Here is a 22,423-nt window from a genome sequence, read left to right as displayed (position 1 = left end):
GTGTATTATTAGTTTCAGGGGTAGAATTTAGTGATTCATCACCTGCATGTAACACCCAGTGCTCATTACAACAAAGACCCATCACCCATTTACCCCATCCCCCCCCCCTCCCCTCCAGCAACCCTGTTTGTTCCCTATAGTTAAGAGTCTCTTATGGTTTGCCTCCCTCTCTGTTTTTATCTTATTTTATTTTTTCCTTCCCTTCCTCTATGTTCATCACTTTTGTTTCTTAAATTCCACATATGAATGAAATCATATGGTATTTGTCTTTCTTTGACTAACTTATTTCGCACAACATAATACCCTCTAGTTCTATCCACATCATTGCAAATGGCAAGATTTCATTCTTTTTGATGGCTGAGTAATATTCCAGTGTGTGTGTGTGTGTGTGTGTGTGTATTCTGTATACCACATCTGTATCTATATATGTAATATATATATAGTACCATATATATAATGGTATTATACACACACACACACACCACATCTTTATCCATTCATCAGTCAATGGACATCTGGGCTCCTTCCATATTTTGGCTACTGTGGCCATTGCTGCCATAAACATTGGGGTGCTTGTACCCCTTCAAGTCACTGTTTTTGTATCCTTGGGATAAATACCTAGTAGTGCAATTGCTGGATCATAGGACAGTTCTATTTTTAACTTTTTGAGGAAACTCCATACTGTTTTCCAGAGTGGCTGCACCAGCTTGCATTCCCACCAACAGTATAAGAGGGTTCCCCTTTCTCTGCATCCTCGCCAACATCTGTTTTTCCTGAATTGTTAATGTTAGCCATTCTGACAGGTGTGAGGTGGCATCTCATTGAGGTTTTGATTTGTATTTCCCTGATGCTGAGTGATGTTGAGCATTTTTTTCATGTGTCTGTTAGCCATCTGGATGTCTTCTTTGGAAAAGTGTCTCCACAGAGCATGGGTGTGGGGAGACAGGAGGTGCAGGGCAGGGTTCCTGGGGACACAGCCTGCATTTCTGTGCCTCAGAGATTTCCAGTACCTTTCAACAAATTTTTAAAAAATGAATGATTATTAACTAAGCTTACCACTTTAATCAGGAAGGAGAAAAGCAGTCTCTTCCTCTGTGCTGCCTGCGGAGGTGGCCGCCATCTCCTATTCAGTATCATGGCTGCCTCAGAACCCTCGTGAAGCCCAAGATCATTAAAAAGAGGACCAAGGAGTTCATTCGGCACCAGTCAGACTGATAGGTTAAAATTAAGCACAATTGGCGGAAATCCAGAGGCACTGACAGTAGGGTCCCCAGAAGAATCAAGGGCCAGCTCCTGATACTCAACATCAGTTACGGAAGCAAGAAAACAAAGCACATGCTGCCCTGTGGCTTCTGGAGGTTCCTAGTCTATCTCAAGCACGGCTGGTGTGCAACAGATCTTACTGGGCCAAGATTGCTCACAATGTCGCCTCCAAGAACCCGCCAAGCCACTGTAGAAAGAGCAGCCCAGCAGGCCATCAGTGTCGCCAATCCCAATGCCAGGCTGCACAGTGAAGAAAATGAAGAGATAGACAGCTTATGTGCATGTCGTATTTGTGTTAATAAAACCATAAAACTACAAAAAACAAAAAGAGAAAAGTATAAAGCAGTTTGGCATTACTGTCTGCTTGTTTGTGTCCGGGGCACCTCCATGTTTAGTCTCCCAAATTAAAACCTTATTCTTTATCTCTTACAGGCCCCATGTCTCGGCTTGCAATGTGTTTCCAGTTTATTCTTTCCTGTCCAGGTCCAGTTCTACCATCTGGATCTCTACTTTTATCTGCTCACTCCATGATAATCACGGGTCCCTTAATTGGTTCCTCTGTAGCCTTCTAGTTTCTCCTTCTCTCGCCTATCGAGTCTGTCCCAGCCAGGCTAAGCTTTTAGAACAGCATTGCTGTGATTTGGTCTCCACCTTTTGGCCAATGACAGGAATTCAAGTTAAATTCATTTCAATTCAATTCAAATCATTCATTCATTAATTTATCAGATATTTGTGATGCCCAGAATGTACTGTGTTGGAATGCTGGGGGAGTTCCAGATATGCATTAGAGTCCCTGTCTTTCATTTGGACAGATAGTAGAGTTACAAAATACCCATCTGAGGCAGTATGTGGTAAGAGCTATTGGAACGGTACAAGCACAAAAATAGAGATCTTTGCTGGTGGGTGAGATTGTGGATGACTTTGTGAATGGGATGGCACTGAAGAACTGGTAGGAATTCCTTATATGGAGATGGTGGTCATAGGGCATCTGGTGGAAAGGATGGCGTAAGCAAGGGCACGGAAATCGGAAAGCACAGATGATATGAGAGTCAAATAACTGAAGTAGATGAGTGATCAAAGTAGTACAGTTATGTAGACCAAAGAGAGTGGAAGCCTTTGAAAGCCAGGCCAAGGGGTTTGAAGTATATGTGGTGGACTTTGGAAAACAAGTGATCTGGGGTTTCTCTGTTATAGCTTTCCTGGCCTATTGTTGGGAGATGCTGTGATGCAGTTGAGAAGGTTCTGATGAGAGGGTTTGGGAAATCATGAACTTCTGCCATGAACTCCCTTCATGATTTCTTCTGGTTGCTTTATCTCTTTGGACTGGGTTTTCCTTGTAAATAAATCCAAGTATATGGAACAAAATGGTCTTCCCAGCAGCTCTATTCCTGACTGTTAAGCATGGACCAAGAAGCCCTGATGCTATTTGAAGAATTAGGGATGGGCTAAGGGCTGTGGAAAAATGGCAAGGATCGTTTGTGGGATTTCCATGGAGAAATAAGTTATATTTGGAAACACTGGAAAATAAGAAAAAATATTTGTTTATAGTCAAACCAACTTTCCTCCTGCACATATTTTTTCCCTTTAGTGGCTTCCTTCCCACCCTCAATATAGAAGGTTGTAAAATTCTTCAGAGATGAAGCACATGTGTTTTGCCTCATCTTTGTATCCCTAGTGCATAGCACAGTGCCTGGCTCATAGCCTCTCAGCAAGACTCTGCTAGATGAATAACTTCCTCCGATTTCCATCGACACCTGCTCTCAGGAAGGAAAAATGTAAGCAAATTCATACTAAGGTATAAATGGCTGATAACCATTTATATTATGACGCATAATACTAATAGAGAATTTTCTTATAAGGAATGGAATCCAGCTCTAGTAGTGGCATACATAGAACTGAGGGAAGTTTCAGGATAGTAGTATGATGTTTCTAGCTGGGTTCCCAGTCATTGTTACCCTTTTTCCCCTAGAGGTGCCCCTCAATTTCCACCTAGAGGCCAAATTTTGCCTCATTCTCTACAAACGCTATCTGTTCTCAGTGGAAATTTTGGGAGGTCTGTTTTAACATTCTGGGGCTCAGCGTTGGGCTCTGCTTGCTTCTAAATTCATTTCTGGGTCTTTATAGCCCATTTCACAGAACTGGGCTCCTGTCTTGTTTCTTTAGCCTGGGTATCTGCCACGATGACCTGTCTGTCCCCTCCCCTGGATGATCTCAGATTAGAGCTCTGTGCTTATCTCTTTCAGTATGTCCTAATACCTTTCCCCAACTGACTACCCATGGAATCAAGTTTTGGCTTCCACAGCTAGTCCAGTACCCACAGTCTTGCCTCCTGTTGTAAGATGCCCCCAAGGCTGACAACCTGCTTAGATTTCCAAGAATCACACCCATATGTAGCCTGTTCCTTGGTACTCTGCCGCTATACCCCGAGAGCTAGCTAGAATTCTTGGCACTTCAGATTGGAGCTTCCTCGGCCACCTCACCCAACGCACCTAACTAGTGACCCAGACTGCCCTCTGCCATTTGCTCCCACAGCTCCTGGGCATTCTATTCGTCCTGCCGCCACATCTGAAGGTGAGCCAGCTCCCTTGTGAGAAGGGTTTAGTGAGTCTACTTCTAGGCTCTGGCTTGTCTTAATACTTGTGTTGCCGCGCTGTGGAAGATGGCAAACAAAGGCCCATTTATCTGGAGCTCCTGATGTCAGACCCTGGAGATATTAGCCTATCCTGACAGGTTATAAGGAAAGCCACATGGCTAACATCTTCCTGTGGGAGTCACCTAGGCAACTGAGGCTGCCTGTTGTCACAAGATAATCTTCCATATGGATATTTTTCTCTAGTTAGACACCTTCTACTTGATTCAGATCTAGTTTGTATTTCCCTAAAATTCTCTCCCTTGACACATAGGAAAGTTGACTTAACTTCTGACTATGGTCTTCCATCTGCTTCCTTGTGTTATGTGCTTATTGCGTTCAACTTAAGCAGAAATGAAGTTCACTGGCAGAGAGGCCATTATCTGCACAGGGTAGGTAGATTGCTTTATGGTATAATTTCAGGCACTCACAGAAAATTTCTGCACTCAAACATTACATGGGTGCTAACTGCACCATCATTATTTCCATCTCAACTCTTTAATGGATGTGGCTCAATTTCTACCCTATGTTTTCAAAGACTCAGAGTGACACGGATAGAAGGAAACAGAGACAAGGCAAAAACTGTAGTTAGTAATTATTATGACTGATGGCCTTTTGGTTTCTCCCTATCATACACCGATGTTTTTAGAGGAATTTATTGGCTTGAACAATTGGGAAATGCAGTCTTCTATGCTTTGAGACACAGCTGGATCTAGGGGCTCAAATTGCATTATCAGGGCTCCTCCATGTTATCTTCCTTGGTAGGCAAGAAAGGTCCCAAGGAGGACTCTGATTGGCTGATTTGTGTAATGTGACCTGCCTTTATCCAAATACTGTGCCTAGGAGGGAGGTTCATGCTGACTGGCCAGCTTAGGTCACAGGAGGCCCAGCCTAATGGTCAGAAGGGGCAGACTTTTGGGGGGATGGTAGATTTCTTAATTTTTTTAAATTTTGAAATAAATATAGACTTGCAGGAAATTGCAAAAATAGCACCACCTCAGCCTCACCCAGCTTCTCCTAATGGTGGCATCTTACATCGCTATAGTATATACTATCAAAACTAGGAAACTGACATTGGCATATTACTGTTAATTAGCATATAGACCTCATTCAGTTTTTGCCAGTAAAAAAAAACCCTGCATTTGTGTGTGTGTGTGTGTGTGTGTAGTTTTATGCCACTATCACAATCAAGATCCAGAACTTGTCCATCACCACCAAAGAACTGCCGCATGTTACCTCTTTGTATTTACTCTACCACCAACTCTTCTCCAGACTGGCTGCACCATCCTACATTCACACCAGCAATATATGGAGATCCAGTTTCTCTGTGTCCTCACCAGCATTTGGTATTTATCACTATTTTTTATTTCAACTGTTCTAATAGGTGCCTAGTGATATCATGTTGTGGTCTTAATTTACATTTCTCTAATGGCTGGTGATGTTGAACATTTTTTCAGATACTTATTTGCCATCTATATCTCCTTTTTGATGAAATGTATGTTCATGACTTTTGCCATTTCTAATCGGATTGTTTGCTTTTTATTGTTGTGCTCTGAGAGTTTTTTATGTATACTAGATATAAGGCCTTTGTTGGATATAGGGGTGGCAAATATTTTCTCCCAGTCTGTAACTTGTCCTTTCATCTTTTGAACAGAGTCTTTCAATGGAACAAATGTCTTTAATTTTGTTAAAGTCCAATTCATCAATTTTTCCTTCTAAGGATTGTGTTTTGGTGTCAAATCTAAGAACTCTTTTTTTTTTTTTAAAGATTTTATTTATTTATGTGACAGAGAGACAGCCAGCGAGAGAGGGAACATAGCAGGTGAGTGAGAGAGGAAGAAGCAGGCTCCCAGCAGAGGAGCCCGATGTGGGACTCGATCCCGGAACGCCGGGATCACGCCCTGAGCCGAAGGCAGACACTTTAACGACTGCGCTACCCAGGCGCCCCCAAATCTAAGAACTCTTGATTGAGTCCTAGGTCCCAAAGATTTTTTTCCTATGTTTTGATTCTAAAAGTTTGTTTCTAAAACAGTTTTACATTTTACATTAACTCCACGATCCATTTTCAGTTAATTGTATAGGGTTTGAGGTTTAGGTTAAGGTTCATTTTTTTTTTTCTTATAGATATCCAGTTGCTCCAGCACCATTTGTTGAAAAGGCTATAGTTCCTCCATTGGATTGTTTTTGCATCTTTGTCAAAAACTATTTGGGTGTTGGGGCACCTGGGTGGTGCAGTCGTTAAGCGTCTGCCTTCGGCTCAGGGCGTGATCCCGGCGTTCTGGGATCGAGCCCCACATCAGGCTCCTCCGCTATGAGCCTGCTTCGTCCTCTCCCACTCCCCCTGCTTGTGTTCCCTCTCTCGCTGGCTGTCTCTATCTCTGTCAAATAAATAAATAAAATCTTTAAAAAAAAACTAGTTGGGTGTTATTTGTGTGGGTCCATTTATGGGGTTTTGATTCTATTCCATTGATTATATCTATATCTCTGTTAATACAATAATTACCTTGACTACTATAGCTATATAGTAGGTATATATAGGTAGAGTGATCCCTCCCAAATGATTCTTTTAAAAATTGTTTTATTTTTATTATTTATTTTAAAAATTGTTTTATTTTTAATTAAATATTTTAAAAATTAGCTTAAAACTAAATTTAAATAAAAAATCAGGTATGTTTTATTTAAAATTTTATTTTAATATTGCTATTTTAGGGTTTGTGCCTTTCCATATAAATTTTACTTTATTTTACTTTTAAGATTTTATTTATTTGGAAGAGATAGAGGGAAAGAGAGAGAGCATGGGCGGGGGCAGGGGCAGAAAGAGAGGGAGAAGCAGACTCCCCACTGAGCAGGGAGCTCTATATAGGCTTGATCCTGGGACCCCAGGATCATGACCTGAGCTGAAGGTAGATGCTTAACTGACTGAGCCCTTCAGGCGCCCCTACATGTAAGTTTTAGAATAAGGCTGTCTACGTCTATAAAACACCTTGATAGGAAATGCACTGAACCTATAGATCTATTTGGAGAGAATTATTTTGAGTCTTTAAATCTACAAATGTAGTATATTTCTCCATTTATTTAGGTCTTCGATTTCTTTCATGAGCGTTTTGGAATTTTCAGCAGACAGATCCTGTACATACTTTTAGATTTTATAGTTGTGCCTTGAACAACATGGGTTTGAACTGCATGGGTCTACTTATATCTGGATTTTTTACAGTATAGTATTATAAATGCATTTTCTCTTCCTTATGATTTGCTTAATAACATTTTCTTTTCTCTAGCTTACTTTGTTGTAAGAACACAGTATATGATACATATAACATACGAAATATGTGTTAATGGACCGTTTGTGTAATTGTAAGGCTTCTGGTCAACAGTAGGCTATTAGTAGTTACATTGTTGGGGAGTCAAAAGTTATACACAGATTTCCAACTGCACAGGGGTCCCTGCATTGTTCAAGGGTCAACTGTATAGCTAAGTATTTCATTTTCTTTGGCACAATTGTAAGTAATACTGTGTTTTAAATTTTGGTTTCCACAAGTTTGTTGTTAATATATATACATGCAGTTGGTTTTTGAGTGTTGATGTTATATTCTGAAATCTTGCCAAACTCACCTATTAGTTCTAGGAGGAGGTTTTAGGAGGATTTTATTTTTTGGTAGATTCCTTGGGATTTCTTATATAGGCATTTACAAATAGGGATGGTTTTATTTCTTCTTTTTAAAAAACCTCCATTTTAAAGTTTATTCTATTTTTTTCTTTTGCCTTTTTGTCTTATTCCACTGGTTAGAACTTTCAGTAGAATGTTGAATAACAGTGATAGGGACGCCTGGGTGGCTCATTCGGTTAAGTGGCTGCCTTCAGCTCAGCTCATGATCCCAGTGTCCTGGGGTCAAGTCCTGCGTTGGGCTCCTTGATCAGTGGAGGGCCTGCTTCTCCCTCTGCCTGCCACTCCCCCTGCTTGTGCATGTGTTCTCTCTGTCTGACAAATAAATAAAATCTTAAAAAAAAAGAGTGATGGGATACCTACATCCTTGCTTTGTTCTTCATCTTAGGGGAGAAGCATTCAGTCTTTCCCCATTAAGTACCATATTAACTGCAAGTTTTTTGTAAATACTCTTTAACAAGTCAAGGAAATTTCTCTCTATTCCTAGTTTGCTGAGTTTTAAAAAAAAATCATGAATGCGTGTTGGATTTTGCAGATGCTTTTTCTTCCTCAATATCTCTTCTTAGTGAACTCGTCCTTTTATTATTATGTAATATCCTTTGTTTCTAGTAATTTTCTTTGCTCTGAAGTCTACTTTAATATTAATATGGTCACTCCTGCTTTTTTAAAAAAATTAATGTTTGCATTAATTTCATTTTTCCATCCTTTTACTTTTCACCTACCTATGTGGTTGTATTTGAAGTGGGTTTCTTATAGGCAGTATATATTTTATTAATTTTGTATCTACTCTGTAAATCTCTCTTTTAATTGGTGTATTTAAACTATTTAAATTTAAGGTAATTATTGATATGTTAGGGCTTAAGTTTGCCATTTTATCATATTTATATGGTCATACATATGTTAACACTGAATATTGCTTTAACCCCAAACCATGATATAAATCTGCTGGGAAGATGGGAGGAAGGCAAACTATGTGTCTATGTGTGCAAAATTCTGGGAGAAGAGAGGTAGATTTTTATCTTCTATAGTAGGAAGTCAACTTATAATAGATAAAATTGAAAATAAATATGAAATTTCAGTAAATAATAGCACTGATAAATAGAGGTTAATTATTTAATGAAATAGTTAAAAGGGTAGAATGTGGTTGCCTCTGGGGAATGAGAATCAGGGATGGGTAAGAGTAGAGCAAGACATTGCATTTTTGGGGCTCCTGAGTGGCTCAGTCAGTTAAGCATCTGCCTTTGGCTCAGGCCATGATCCCAGAGTCCTAGGATGGAGCCCCATGTTGAGCTCCTTGCTCAGCAAGGAGCCTGCTTCTCTCTATCCCTCTGCCTGCTGCTCCCCCTGCTTGTGCTCTCTCTCTATATCAATAAATAAATAAAATCTTTTAAAAAAAGACATTGCATTTTTAAAAGCCTTAGAAAGCATCACTAGACTTTTAGAAATTGATAACTGTATTGCTTGATAAAAAATATAATTAGTAAATCTAAATTTTAAAAATAACCGATTATTTTTTAGTGCAGTTTTCATTAGCCCTGTCTGCCCATTGGAATTGTCTAGGTGAACTTTTAAAAATATCAATTTTCAGGCCCACCTTATACTAATCAAGCTGGATCTGGGGTTTAGGCATCAACATTCAAAACTTATTTTCCAGATTATCTGAATGTGTATCTGGGGTTGAGGACAGCTGGTTTAGGACATATATTATCAGTAGACCTTTGGTAAGATGTTAGTGGCAGTGAAAAAGATAAAACATGAAGCTCTTACCATCTTAAAGTCGACCAACTTATTGGAGATTGGTGGATCAGACACTTTTGGAAGGCCCTGCTTGAGAGAAATCAAACATGAGCTAAATATTTGTAGATGGTGAAGCAGAGAGAGCAAAAGGGCATTAGAGCTGCCATTTAGGGCTTTCCAGGTCTGCCTCGTGTGATTAAAACTACCAAGAGGCTATGACAATTTCTATTTTCTAAGTCCATAGAGAGAAAAGCAGAAGGGAAAGAAAGAAGAAACCGTAACTCCTAAATTGAGAGTATTCCGTAGTTCTTACAGCATCACTTAAAACAGTTTATCATACAAAGTGGCCCGTGGTACCTTCTCAAGTCCTCTCTTTGGGCCTCCATCAACAGTTGGCAGTCATAACTCATGGACTCATGTACCAAGATAGATGACAGTGAAGGTGTGTCTGAAGAAGACCGTGGGACAATGACAAGAGACCAAAAGAGGGTCTATTCTGTACAGGTGTCCAGAAGGACACACATTCAGGAAAGCTGCAAAAGTTAGAAGATGTGCCTCTCTCATCCCAAGAGGTAACTACAGAATGTGCCTAAAGAGAAGCATCGCATTTTTAAAACTGTACAATTCAGCGTTTTTTAGTATATTCACAAAGAAGTGCAACCATTACTACTAACTAATTCTAGAACATTTTTATCATCTCCCAAAGAAACCCTGTACCCATTAGCAGTCATTCCCCATTCCTCTCCTCCCAGGCCCTGGGAACCGCTAACATATTTTCTGTCCCTATGGACTTGCTTCTATTGACCATTTCATTTCGACGGGATTGTATGATATGTAGGCTTTTGTGTCTGCCTTCCTCCACTCTGCATACTGTTTTCGAGGTCGAACCACGTTGTACCATGTATTAGTACTTTATTATGGCTGAATAATATTCTGTTGTATTGATATGCCACGTTTTGTGTATCTGTTCATCAGCTGATGGACAGTTAGGTTATTTCTATTTTTGGTGACTGTGAATAATGCTGCTGTGAACATTCGTGCACAGATCTTTTGTGTGGACATATGTTTTCATTTCTCTCGGGTGTATACCAAAGAGCAGGATGCTGGGTCACATGGCAGTTCTATGTTTAACTTTTTGAGGAACTGCTGAACTGTTTTGTACTGCAGCTGGGACACCAGCAATTTCTGAGGGTTCCCATTTCTCCACCTGTCAACACGTGTTATTATCTGTCTTTTAAATTATTGCCATCCTACTGGGCGTGAAGTGGTATCTCATTGTGGTTTTGATATCCGTTCTCCCTGGACTGGGCATCTCTTCATGTGCTTGCTGGTCATTTGTGTATCTTCTTTACAGAAATGTCTATTCAGGCCCTTTGCCAAATTACCATCTCTGTTGCAACCTGCCGGGCAGGTCACATCACAGCCTCTGCTGCAATGGGCCCCAAACCATCAGGAATTCAACAACGGCCAGCTTTCCTATTGTTGGCTCGAGCTTTCAACTCAGCACTCAGCAGAGAAAGCCAAATCTGCTTCCCAAACCCATCACGTAAGATGATCTGCTTCTTTTTTTTTTAAAGAATGCCTAATTTTATTTTTTTATTTTTTTTAAAGATTTTATTTATTTATTCAACAGAGATAGAGACAGCCAGCGAGAGAAGGAACACAGCAGGGGGAGTGGGAGATGAAGAAGCAGGCTCATAGTGGAGGAGCCTGATGTGGGGCTCGATCCCATAACACTGGGATCACGCCCTGAGCCGAAGGCAGACGCTTAACCGCTGTGCCACCCAGGCGCCCCAAGATGATCTGCTTCTTAGTAGCCCACGTCCAGCTTTTTAAAAAATTAATTTATTTTGGGGGGGGAGGGGCATAGAGAGAGAGAGTCCTAAGCAGACTCTGCACTGAGCGTTTAGCCCAATGCGGGACTCAATCTCAGGACCCTGAGATCACAACATGAGCTGAAACCAAGAGACAGAGGCTTAACCGGCTGCGCCACCCAGGCATCTCCGCAGTCACTTCCAGCTTTTCCTGCCAACAGCCTCTGATCAGACCCGAGAGACTGCATGTGCAAATGGACAGTGACCAGACCACATATAAAAATAGAACTTTAGGGGCGCCTGGGTGGCTCAGTCAGTTAAGCGTCTGCCTTCAGCTCAGGTCATGATCCCAGGGCCCTGGGATAGAGTGCACATTGGGCTCCCTGCTCCACTGGGAGCCTGCTTCTCCCTCTGCCTCTCTTTCTCTCTTGGTCTCTCATGAATAAATAAATAAAATCTTTGAAAAAAATAGAACTTTGCTCTACAACCTGCAGCAACCTGTCCGGGAAACCAAACCCTTATCAACAATAAATACCCCCGGAAACCAGCCTGCTATAAATCACACTTGTAGGAAGTCAGATTGCTATCTCTAGTGACAATCCAGGAAACTAAACAATAACTTCTGTAACAACCAGCCCCAAATGCCCAGGACTTGATTAATAACTGACAAGCTTCCTTCATTGTCCTGCTTCCAAATTAGGACCAATGGGAAGAAGCTAAGTAAGCACCCCTAACCAATCACCTAGGATGTCCTGCTTCTAGTTAATCTGCCTGCAGCTTCCCATGCCAATGGCCTCTAGTCGGGGCACACCTGAAGCCTCCCCCCCCTCTTTTTTTTTTTTTTTTTTGTAAAGCTTTATCCTGTCTGCTTTTGAGTCTCTGCCAAAAGGCAAGTGACAGCATCTGACACCCTTGCTCTCAGAAGCTCAGAATAAATGGCCTTTGCTTTTCTCATTTGGTTTGTCTTCATCTATTTCTGCAGGACATACCTGAAGTCTTTCCTTTTTTCGCTATAAAACTTTCCCACTCCCCTGCCTGCCTTTGAATCTCTGCCAAACATAACCGATGATGGCTGACTCCCTTGCTACATACAGCAAGCTCTGAATAAATTGCCTTTTGTTGTTGTTGTTCTCATTTGGGTGGTTTTCGTTGATTTTCACAGTAGGATTGCCAGATAAAATATAGGATGCCCTGTGAAATTTGAATTTCAGATAAACAACAAACAATTTTTAGTATGACTATGTCCCAGATATTGCATAATTGTGATTTGCTAAATCTAGAACCCTAAGCATATGTAAAAATGTAGCTCCACACAGAATTCGCAGAGAGGACCGTCTTGACACAAGGCAGCTGAATAATTCTGCTTGGCTGAGCCCTCTGGTTTGTTAAATGCCGATTAAATGACATTTCTGGTTTCTGTTGTGTTGTGTTGTGTTTCTGTACCAGAAAAGAGCTTTTCCTCCAATCAGTTCAAGCTTTGATTTGCCTCTATCAAGCCGGGAGACTTTCAAGTTACTGTCTGGGTTTTAGCCCCAGACCGTACAAGGCATTTTGTTCTAAAAGTCCTTTGCTCCATGTGTGTTAATTAGAGTCGTTTCCATGGTCTCTGCTGCCAGTCTCCTGCGCTCTTCAATGCGAGTCATGTCAATGCAGTTGCCCAAGTCCCTGGAGGTACACGCAGCCTTTATCAGGATTTATTTTTGTCCCAACCAGATGGCTCCAGGTTCCTGTGACTGCATAGGAGTCTGTTGGATTATTCTGTTTATCTTTCCCAGTGGCCAAGGTAAGGGTGGATCTTCATGAAGCACATTTGTCAGCAAGATAAGCCGTTCCCCACCGCTGCTGCCTGGATACCACAGCTGAAGTGATTAGATTTCAGATACCTGTTCATAAACTCCAGAGCCAAAGGGGATAGTTGCCTTGTTTTTCGATGCAGCCAGTGGAAGGGCAGCGGCGGACAGGGCTCAGCAGGGGGCGCCAGAGGCCCTGACTGAGCCCTTCACCTTTAAGGAGGTGGGCATGAAAAAGAGAAGCAGAATCTCTTTAATGAAACTAATAAGCTTGCGAAGGTAGGCGCGATGTTGAAAGAAGCAATAAATCAAAACTGACACAGGCACTATTTCACTGTGAGATGAAGGAACTCATCCACAGGGAACACTTGGCTTTTATTAAACAAGAATTTCCATATATTCCCACACCATGAAAGCTCTCTTACATCGGCCCAGGATAAAGCTGAGTATGCTCTGCTCAGTGCAGGTTTTTGAAAACTTGAAACACATGCAGGAGCCACCCAGTACGAGATTTGTGGCATTGAAACGTACACACGTGTGCGTGTGTGTACGTGCCCAGCAGAAGACAGGTAATCCGGGAATTATGAATTACTCCTGTCAGGGGTTTCAATCACCACAAATGGTTATTGTTCAAAATGCTGAAGCGCTCACAAGGGCCACAGATTGTCAGGCGACTGGTTCTCATCCCTAGATCAGTTCCCCTTCCGGCCTAGCCATGCAACGCAGAAGCCAAGGGGACTCTGTAACAGCAGGGGGAGCTACTTGGCCCTTATGCTGGAGAAAGCAAGGCAAGAATCTCTGACTCTGGGGATCTAGCTAGCGGCCTCCGTGCGTTGTTTTGGCTGGCCCCAGGGAACTCAAAGGCTAATAAAGTAGTAATGCTGGCCTCATAAGCCAGTTAGAAGCTTTTGCCTACCAAAGCCATTATGACACAGTGCTGTCCACAAAGAGTGCTATATAAAGGCAAAAACATGCTGGAAATACTGACCTGATAGAATCTAGACCTTGAGAGCTAGGCAAGGCAGTGACAGATGAGTTCTGCGTGGGTTTGGGGGTGGGGGTGGGGTGGGGAGGGAGTCAAGGTACATTCAGAGTAAACAAAAGTAGAAGCCAGGAAGAGCTAGGAATATTTATAAAAGGGGGAGCAAAGTGGGTGTTTTGCAACACGGTTGCAAGAGGGGATGTGAGAGAATGAAGAATAGAAGGGAAACGTCAGGGGCGCCTGGGTTGCACAGTTGGTTAAGTGTCTGACTTATGGTTTCGGCTGAGGTCTGATCTTAGGGTCGTGGGATTGAGCCCCACATCGGGCTCTGTGCGTGGCAAGGTCTGCTTGAGATTCTCTCTCCCTCTCCCTCTACCCCTCTGTGCCTCCCCCACCCCTCTTTCCTCTCTCTAAAATAAAAACAAATCTTTTTTAAAAAGGCAATGTCAATGATAGAGAACTGAAATCACAATGATAGCAAGTACTATAAATTTCCTGCTTTATATTTGCTAAGTGCTTTTCACCAAATATCACAATTAAAGCACACAACTCTCTGAAGTAGGTATTGTAATTCTTATTTTACAGGTGAGGAAAGTGAGGCCCAAAGAGTTTGTATCACTCAAGGTTTCAATCTAAGATATTGACCTGTAACACATCATGTTGAGGAACTCTACTGGGCACCAGAAGGAGCTAAGGTGGAGCGTTCTGATTACCAGGTCAGTCTGACTGTGTTCCCCCACACCTTCGTGCCTTCTTGCATTAAGCACCCTCACTCCCCTTTGCCTTCCCACAGTTTATTCCTATTGTTAAGCTCCACCATGGCCATATTCTTTTTTATTATTATTTTAAAAGACTTTATTTATTTGACAGAGAGAGTGAGAGAGCACAAGCAGGGGGAGCGGCAGAAGGAGAGGGAGAAGCAGGCTTCCCCCTGAGCAGGGGGCCTGATGTGGGACTCGATCCCAGGACTCTGGGATCATGACCCAGGTGGAAGGCAGACACTTAACCGACTGAGCCACGCAGACACCCCCCCACCATGGCCACATTCTTGAAGTATTTTATCTCCACAACTCATACTGTTTCCTTAAAGGAAGGGATCTTGTCTGTCCTTTTGTATCTTTGCCAGCTCAGGGAGCTTAACACACACAGTGGTTAATTGATTGATTAGGATTCCACCAAGCATTTTGTGTAAGCTCCTTTCTACCTGTAACACTTAAAAAAAAAGATTTTATTTATTCGCCAGAGAGAGAGAGCACAAGCAGGGGGAGCGGCAGGCAGAGGCAGAGGGAGAAACAGGCTCCCTGCTGTGCAAGGAGCCCGATGCAGGACTTGATCCCAGGACTCTGGGATCATGACCCGTGCTGAAGGCAGATGCTTAACAGACACTTAACCGACTGAGCCACCCAGGTGCCCCTGTAACACTTCTAGAGTGCCTGATTAGAACACCTTCATCAGCAACTTCACCTGGGAAGGCAGCTTTTCTGCCAATGTGCAGGATGCAGTGCCAGGCACTGGCACCTTTGTGATCTCTCTTCATTTCCTCTAGGTGTGTATTGTCCATTCCCGTTTTTCAAGATAAGGAAACTGAGGCCCATAGAGTTTAGGTTAGCATGTGTCAAAGTGTTAGAGTAAGCAGTTAGTTAGGGTTTTTTTTAAGTATTTCTTTCCTTTCCCTCCTTCTTTCCTTCCTTCCTTCCTTTCCTTCCTTTCCTTCCCTTTCTTCCCTTCTCTCCTTTCTTTCTCTGACACTGAAAAAAATCTCCAAGGTATATTGCGAAGTGACATAAACAAGATTCAAAGTATTATGCAAACTTTATGTAAAGGTGTATTTGTTTATGCACATCTAGAATACCTCTAGAAGGAGATACAAGACACCAGTAACATTAGTTGCATCTGTGAAGGGAAGGGAACCAGGTGGCCAGGACATGGTGTAGGACGGGGATGGTTTAGGATAGGGAAAGACAGTGTTTTTTTGTTGTAAAAGCCCCTGGTGGGGAACCTGAGTGGCTCAGTTGGTTAAGCGTCTGACTTTGGCTCCCCTGGTGAGTGGGGAGTCTGCTTGTCCCTCTCCCTCTACTCTCCCCCCGCCCTGGCTTATGCTCGCTCTCTCTAAATTTTATTTATTTATTTATTAGAGATGGGGGAAGGAGAGGGAGATGGAATCTCAAACAGACTCCACACTAAGCACAGAGCCAGATGCGGGGCTCAATCTCACAACCCTGAGATCATGACCTGACCCGAAACCAAGAGTCGGACACTCAAATGACTGAACTACCCAGGCGCCCTAGTCAGTTAGGTTTTAACAGGATGCCTGGAGGCCAGAAAACGGGGAGTCATGCCTGCTCTGGGAAAGTTAGAGACCTGTCCTGGCAGCATTCCAAAAACAAAGCCGCAAGAAGCCGGATCAAACCAGACAGGCTGGTGACAAGCCAGACGCCCTGACCAAGGAAGGGAGAAAAGGCATGAAACCTGTTCGCAAGAAATCCCGTCCCCATGTAATAAATATTCCATCCCTTCTTAACAACTGTAAATAAGAGATAGAGACGCAAAACCCCAGGGAGCTCAGCTTCGCCTTGGAGCTCACCTGCTCTCGCATCTTGAGAGTGTACTCTCGCTTTAATAAGCTTTCCCACTTGCACTGCTCAACCACTGTGTCTGATCTTTCCTTGAATTCTTTCTGGCAACAAGAAAGCCTTTGGTGACCTCTAGGGACGTCTGGGTGGAGGGCCTCAGGGCCTGGGGTCTCCGCAGTCCACCTGGCAACAAAAGAATTACCCAACGACATATTGCTAATTAGTATTGCGCTGATTTGCTTGAACACAAAACACTAGTAACAGATTGATTTTATCTAACTATGGATTTATCTACAAGAAAGATGAAAGAGGAAAGAAGGAAAACCACAGCCATATTTGGAAATGGTGACCATTGTTTTCCTCCTGTGGGGTAAGCTGGCAACTAGCAAAAGGTCAGTTGGGGGTGTTCTGCCCTTGGGCTGCAGACTGGGTCCTGGGGGCAGGGGAGGAACCAGTGTAGATGTTTATGGATTCCCAGAGGACCTTGGGAATTTAATTGTGAGCAATGTGCTACTATCTGTCACTGTCTTCTCCATCTTGGCTCTGCTAACCCTATACCAGCAACTTGCCCAGAATTTTTCAGCTACCTCTCTCAGTCACTCAGCGCTCAGCCAGGCTGACCATGAGGGCTGCAGGTTCCTTCTGATGCTGATCATGAGTAAACTGTTGCTTTGGGATCATGGTTATGCAGCAACATTGAAGAACCTGGACGTCAGATGGTGAAGGAGAGCAGAAAGCCTAAGGACAATCATAATAATAAGAAATGTTGAAATCCACTGCATGTCCAGTTTCTTAGCTTGCCTAAGCCCAACCTGGAGAGCAATTCACAAGGATTAGTTTGGTCAATATTAGTTAAGCAAGTGGCTTTTTAGTTAACTGATTGTTCCACTTCTCCTAAGGTATTTATTGGGTGCAATAAGATGTGTTATCCATTGCCCAGACTCTACTTCGGTGAGCAAATAAAGCTTCTATCTGATAAATGTATGCTCATCTATTATACTTCTAATGCTTGAGCTATTTCTTTCACTGTTCGAGCCAGAGTCTGATATAAATTATGGATAACATGATCTAGTTCAGGAACTCCTAGCCAGAGCATAAATCCTTGCACTAATCAGTGAAATAATGTCTTGGATACCTTCTGGTAAGGGAATATGTCAAAATAGTAATAAAACGAGAGCACAGGGAAGTTCAGTTTTGAATGCCTGGAAAGGCTGAATGAGTATACTCAAAGTGTAGCCATATTTTAATATGGCAAATAGGAAATCCATCTGATTACACCAAAAGGACATCCCAGGGTTACACACTGAAGAGGCACAACAACATATTGTTAATGGTATCACTGACACTGCCTTTCATGTACTCATGAGTGCATACCGTGGAGTTCAAATATTTTATTTATTTGACAGAGACACAGTGAGAGAGGGAACACAAGCAGGGGGAGTGGGAGAGGGAGAAGCAGGCTTCCTGCTGAGCAGGGAGCCCTATGCAAGACTCAGTCCCAGGACCCTGGGATCATGACCTGAGCTGAAGGCAGATGCTTAATGACGGAGCCATCCAGGGGCCCCCTACCGTGGAATTTAAATGCAGTACTTGTAGTTAAATGAAATGATCCTTTCCAGTAAAGCTCTAAGGTGTCGCTTCACTGGTGTCTCTTCCCAACAACCCCAGTCTCCTAAAGACAAATCATGTAAGGGTGTATCTGGGGGTATTCTCTTTGAGAATGCAGCCTGCACCTGTAGAGCATATGATGTTGTTTTTGACAATATTTGACAAGCTTTAAGTGTTAATAAGGCGGAGCCTGATAGAGGAGGCATCATCACAGTCTCATGTGTCCTACTGCCATCATTTCACGTGAGGACCTCTAAGGATTCTGATATAAAGATCACATTATCATTAGGACTAATGGTTAGATTTTAGGTCAGGGGAAATTAAACTTTTGTGGAAATTGGGATGATTTTGATTTTAAAAGATCATTAGCCCATTCAGTTCTGCCAAAATTTTATAAGTCAATATGATCAAGGAAGTCTTTAATTTAATGGATGTACCTTACACAGTTTCTTAAGTATTTCACCTGTAAAATGAGATTTTCTATTACTGGAGAGTAATGAGTATACTATCCAAGTGGGAAAAACAAAATCTATCTATTATTAGTTTTTGTTTGTTTGTTTTGGCAATATAATATTAGGCTTTTAGTAGGAGAAGACTTCAATCCAAGCATAAAACTAACAAACCATTACTAAAGTGTTGTAGGGATGGAAAAACTTTTCCTCTACCCTTTTATGTTCGGTAATGGGACTTGTGAATTAAACTGACAAAACACAGATGAGCAAGATAAAACACAGGGTTTTTTTATTTTTATTTTTTAGACTGGGGGAGTGGGGAGGGACAGAGAGAGAGGGAGAAGCAGACTACCTGCTGAGCAGGGAGCCTGAAGAACCCCGGGACCCCCGGGATCATAACCTGGGCCAAAGGCAGACACTTAACTGACTGAGCCACCCAGGTACCCCCGCAGAGAGAAAATCTTAAGCAGGCTCCATGCCCAGTGCAGAGCCCAACACAGGGCTCTATCTCACAACCCTGAGATCAAGACTTGAGCTGAAATCAAGATGCTTAATTGACTGAGCCACCCAGGTGCCCCAACCAGTTCCTTTTTTGTTGTTGTTGTTATATACGCAGTGTACATACATGCAGAAGTGCTCAGTGACAAGTAACTCAGAAGGGTGGTTAGAATTGGGAGGCTTATATACCTGACTTAGTAGGGAAAGGGTGGGGGGAAGCTCTTATGAGAAGAACAATAGGTTTCTTAGGAAAGACAAATGGGTTTTAGGAGAACAAATGGGAGCTAAAAGTTCGCGATGTTTTTATGCCCATGCAAGTGCTCTTTCCCTTTTCTTCATGGCCATGAAACTTCCCTGGAGAGGGGATTTATAGTAGGTTTACTCTTGGCCTCTCCCTGGGAGTAAATCTGAAGCAGGAATTTATGGAAGCCTCAGTTACCAGAAGTTGCTGCTTTGAGTCAGATAATGGAAGCTCTGAGAGAACTTCTTTCTATATCTGTTGATTCTCAATTGCCTTCAGCTCAAAGTAATTTTTATGCCAGAGTGGCAGATTTTGGGGTGGCATATTCTATTCTCCTTCAGTGTTGTTCAGAATTTTGTGATTTGGGCTGAAGGGTAGCAGAATATGGCACCCTAAAATATGCCTCTTTGGCATGCAGATTATTTTGAGCTGATTTTTTTTTAAGAAAAAGAAGATAACAGGAGAATCTCTGAAAACAGAGTTGAAGTAACCTTTTTGTAAGGGAAATTTACATTTGTAAGGGAAATCTCCATTTGTATGGGTGTCTCCCTCTTTGTACCAGGAAGAGAAGGGTGATTTATTTTCAAGAAACTCTCATCAATAGAGAATATGCCTGACTTAAAACTGCATAACAACCTTACTGTACTTTTCCTGATAACCTCCCTTAACTGCTCCTCCCCCTCCAACATCTTTCTTTTCTCATTAGCTGAAGATGGTATTTAAGCTGGTGGCTTGGGCCATTTGGGGGAGTTTTATTATTTTTCAGCATATCTCCCATGCATACGTGAGGTATACATATTATTAAACTTCTGTTTGTTTTTCTCTTTTTAGTCTGTCTTTTATTACAGGGAGGTCTTGGTCAAGAATCTAGAAGGTAGAGGGAAAATATTTTCCTCCCCTATAGAGCAATTGAATAAAACCCATTTGATAATGTCCAAAAGTTGTTTTTTTTTTTTTTTTTTTTTGTTTTTTTTTTTTTTTTTTTTAGGTAGACTCCACATCCAGCACGGAGCCCAATGCGGGGCTTTAACTCACAACCCTGAGGTCAAGACCTGAGCTTGACCAAGAGTCAGCCACTTAAATAACTCAGCCACCCAGGCTCCCTGTTTAAATGGTTTTTGAGGCAGGGGTTCTGAGCTCTGCTTTTCTTTATAGCTTTTCCTGGGTTATGATAATGACAGGGCAAGATTTGGCCACGTTTCTGGAGTAAAATTTCCTCACCAATAGTTTTGTAAAGTTTGAACCAATTTATCTTTACCATTGTGAATAATTTCACAGAGAATACATTAAACGTCTGGAGATGGTCTCTGGGAACATTAAGCAGCCATCTTGGCAACACAAATGCCCATCACTGTGATGAGGGATAGAAGCAGAAAAATGTTCACTTTTAGGCTGGAAGGTTGACCTATAGTCTGCATGGTTTCGATAAGATTCAAATACGTGCTGGTTGCTAAATACGTGCTTCTTAAAGGGTCTCTTGACTGCCTGTAAATCTCACCAATAGTTAATATCGAACTAAATGATAAGCACTAGAGAAATCTTGCAAAAGTAGTTTTACCAGTAGAAATTTGAAGAAAACATTTATGATCTAATACCCCCTGCACGTCCCCTCGCCCTTAAGCACAAAGCATACCACCAGCTTCATACAGCAAAAGTAAGCTCTTCATGCCCATGGGTCCCGTCCCCACGCTACTTAAATAAACTTACCAAGTTGCACCATAAAACATCTCAAGAATTCTTTCTTGACCGTTGCGTTCAATGATCCCACAACAATTCTACATGTAACAGTTTTGAGATGGCCACTATTTCTTTTCCTCTGAGGGGGAAGATGATCAAATTTGAAGGAGCCTTTTGGGATTCAGGGAATTGCATTGGGCAAGCCCCATCCCCCTGTCTGACAGTTACCTCTGCTTCATTATCATGTTAAAGTCTCTGCCCCAGGAGTAGCATCAGCTTCATTAACATAGGATGCAGGTGTAGGCATGTTTTCTAAGTATGCCTGCACAATCTTATGCCCACATTTACATGCTCCAAGAGCCAGTGTAAACTGGATGGTGTTTTGGGCTCCTTCTCTCAGGTAAGGAATGCAGGGTCTTGCTAACTTTTGAACAGCACTGGGAGTTTTTTTACCACTGATTATTGTCTCTGATATAATTAGGCTAGAGACTTGTAAGTTTTTGCATTCTCTTTGTTCCCTTAAAATTCTTAACTACTGAGGTTTTGCATGGCTTTGTAATTCTGACACTTCCTAGGATGTTCTGCAAGAAGCGTGCTTGGACAGATAGGGCATAGATCATGAAAAACTGCTAGGGGCCTCAAGTGACTTCTCTTGTGTCACAAAAGCTGTATCTCCTCTTTCTTTTTCTGGAGACCCCTAACTCTTGCTGCTTTCAACAGTCTTAGGATGAGCCCCTGATTTTTGAGCAAGTTTGCTTTCATGGGAGGAGCTTAGCCCAGTTAGAAATGCCTGAAGTTGAGCTTGCTACAAGGCCTGCTCAGGGGAAGAAAAGGGCTACTGTCATATGAACCCCAAAGCAGGGGCTCTGGGACATCGGCCTTAGACAACTCATCAGTGGCTGAGGTCTAGCAATAGTACCTGACTGCAAGATAGGTCTTCAGCAGCTGGTTTTTTGTTTTTTCTGAAGACCAGTGTTCTTCCAGTGTTCTCATCATTTGAATGGAATGCAAGTCAATTGGCAGGCATTGATATCATGATAGTATTTACCAAACAATCATTTGGTTGTATTTGTTTTTCAGTAATACCACATCTATCCAGCATTCTTAAAACGAACTATAGAAATGATCCCTGAAAGTATAGTCTTTATCTAGCATTCTTATAAATGGAGGAGATGCCATATATACAAATACTTCACATAGATGGACTACATCTACCAGCACTATATTATACCTTGTCCAAATTCTTTTCTATAGACATCTATTTTAAAAAACTGACCAGCAAGATAGTGGTTCATTTTATTGGATTTACTCCTTGTCAAAATCTCTTCCCTCAGTTACACTGCAGCTGTTCCTTACCCTTCTGTCATCATGCTTGTTTCTAAGAGCCCACTTTTGGGTCAGTGCTTCTAATGTGCCGTAGGGAAGAACTAGACGAACAAGCGTGTTAATAAGTGGGGTGTGCGGGGAGGAATTGCAAATCCGAATGAGGGCCCAG

General features: G+C 42.1%; 2 pseudogenes; one reads left to right on the top strand and one right to left on the bottom strand.

Moving 5' to 3' along the window:
- Nucleotides 1–928: 928 nt before the first annotated feature.
- On the top strand, nt 929–1,701 carry LOC103666552 (annotated as a pseudogene).
- Nucleotides 1,702–21,974: 20,273 nt separating this feature from the next.
- Nucleotides 21,975–22,073, bottom strand: LOC121103904 (annotated as a pseudogene).
- Between the last annotated feature and the right edge of the window lie 350 nt (nt 22,074–22,423).

Source organism: Ursus maritimus, assembly GCF_017311325.1.
Source record: "Ursus maritimus isolate PB19 chromosome X unlocalized genomic scaffold, ASM1731132v1 scaffold_X1, whole genome shotgun sequence".
NCBI classification, from domain to species: domain Eukaryota; kingdom Metazoa; phylum Chordata; class Mammalia; order Carnivora; family Ursidae; genus Ursus; species Ursus maritimus.
The sequence above is the reverse complement of the archived record's forward strand: the minus strand, read 5'-3'. Positions and strand labels throughout refer to the sequence as shown.